We start from the raw sequence: 2,581 nt of genomic DNA on the forward strand, positions 1-2,581 counted from the left end.
TTATAGGTCGGTATTCACTGTTTTTTTAGTAGTGAAATCTCTTAAAGAATCATACAATTTAAGACCAATATGAAAGTGGTTGATTTCTTATAAAGTATCAGCTGGAAGATTAGCCTCTCTGTAGGTATGTTTGATTTCAATAACCTTAGCTTGTTGATGGAGATTCCATATCTCCTCCAAGATGCAGAACAGGTTCCAAGGATATTGGAGTCTGTTTCTAAATGGATTTTTGAGATCTATTATTTAGACACCATTGAATTTCCAAGAGAGCATGCAGCCTCAACCTCTGCATGATTGTTGGTAATGGTACTTGATAGAATGCGTGCATCCACTATCAGTCAACGGACCAGGTCCCTTGACATAGCAAGAACAGTGCAGAAAAGTAAATAATAATAGGAACACGACACAAGCAATTTTCAACTGTTTCCACTAATCTTCTCAAGCAAAAGTGAAACTCAGTTACAACCAAAGTGAGAAAAAGTTTTTAATCTCACAACCAAGTAATAACTCTATTACTTGAAGAACCTAAGCAGATACCACACTACCCACTAAGCTATCACCACTAGACAACTTAGAATTCAACTAAGCAACACAAAGGTTGCCCACTAAACCATCCACTCTAGATGACTTAGACTTTGACTAAGCAACAAAACAATGTTGCCCACTAAATCAGTTACCCTTAACCGATTAAGACTTTTCAACCAAAACACAATATCTGAATCCTTTATAGATTTAGGAACAGATTTACAATGTATGTGCAGAAGAAATAATTCTAAGACAACATAAGCTTGCAGCTCTATCCGGTCCCTGTTGTTCTTGAGGATGATTCTTCACCTTTTGTTAGCCTTTGCAAGAGTTCTTGAGACTTTTCAAGTTGCAAAAACTAGAATTATGACTATTAGACATTATCTTTATGAAGAATAGTCACAACTTTCGAAACCATGCCATTGGCTGAGGTTTCTACCACTTTTGCCACAGTGGGAGACTGTGCACCAACCATTTGTACTTTCTCCAGCCTGGCAATTGAGTGTACATCTGCACTAGAGATCAGGTCCCTTTACAAGGTCCCTGGGTTTGTCAAATCATAAAAACTACAAATAACATTTTCCCCCTTTTTGATGATGACAAACTGTACACCAGTGCCTACAATTTCTTCGCCCTGTCGATCAAGACCTGTGAACTGTTTCACCCCAGTCTAAGCACCCAACGATTCCCCCTTTTGGCATCATAAAAAAGAAGTGCAGTAAACCATCAAAACAAGTAAGATTGTTAAGCAAGATCACAGCCAAGGGCAACACCAACATGGTTAAAAAAAAGGAAACAGTAGAAATCAGTCACAACAAAACAGGAATCAATGTCATTGCACAAAAGTCAGCATTCAATACATTTAAGTTAAACTGAAATTGAGAACCCCAGACATTGTCCACACAAAAGAAAAGACATGGGAAGGGACGAAAAGGACCATGTAGAAGGAGGCTGATAGGAGAGGAACCTAATGACAAAAGAGAGTCTAGCATTGGCTTCATCATTATCTTTGATCAATTTCTCTTGCTGGGCAGCACTTTTGGCAAGAAGCTCCTCATTCTGCTTCTTCAGTTCCTTAACCTCTTCGGTACCAGGTCCCTCAATTTGTGCTTTGAGCAATTCAGCCTTGAGTAAGGAAATTTCAGCATCTTTGTTGCTCACTCGCACAGTCATCTCCTCCAGTTCATGCTTCAACTGGTCTTGTTTCATAACCAACTGAGATACCTTGCTCAGTGGATTTCCCTTTCCTTCTATACACTTACATTCCACCAGCGTACTAAGAGTGAAGGATTGTTTAGCAGTTCCAATTTTACCTGCTCCCACTAGTATGTTCAGATGATGAAACATCTTGGTCAAAAAGTAGCCATACCCCATGCCATGCTTGCCCTTGAGTTCAACCACAGTGTTGTACATGTGCTCTAGTATGAGACCTGGAAGATCTATGGGATCAAACTTGCAAAGTGACTCAATTATAAACAGATCAGATGTAGAAGCGACAATACGTTTTTCTGTTCGAGGAAAAAGCACCTTGTTGACAAATTCAAACAACAGCTGGTACTCTCCTTTCATGAGTTTCTTTTGAATCCCAGCACGTCGTGTGTTAGGAATTTTAAAGCATTCTTTGACAAACTCCATAGTGCAAGATTTTCCAACAACGGACCTGGTCCCTTCTCTCGGTACCTCCAGTATTTTCCCCAGCATGTCCTCAGTCAGATGCAAACTTTTGTCCCCTACTCTAGTATTTATGCTACCATCATCTTCAAACTCAATGTTAAGTAAAACTCCCGAACCTCTTCCTCATGTAAAATAGGTGATTTGGTCTAGAACAAGGGAGTCCAGGACTGGATTTCCACGAGATCATACAGAGAATTCATCCCATGCTTGGTGATGATGTTAGGGTCAAACACTCGGCCTCCTAGAACCTTCTGGAGATGTAGATTGTTGACAATTGACTGTTGGCTTTCCCCGTGGTCATCCTCGTTTTCCAAAGGACTAGGTCCCGTTCTAGAGATAGGTTTGATGACAGGAGAGGTTTCTCTCTTCCTCTTGTGCTTTC

Source organism: Solanum tuberosum, unplaced genomic scaffold, assembly GCF_000226075.1.
Source record: "Solanum tuberosum cultivar DM 1-3 516 R44 unplaced genomic scaffold, SolTub_3.0 scf00772, whole genome shotgun sequence".
NCBI lineage: Eukaryota > Viridiplantae > Streptophyta > Magnoliopsida > Solanales > Solanaceae > Solanum > Solanum tuberosum.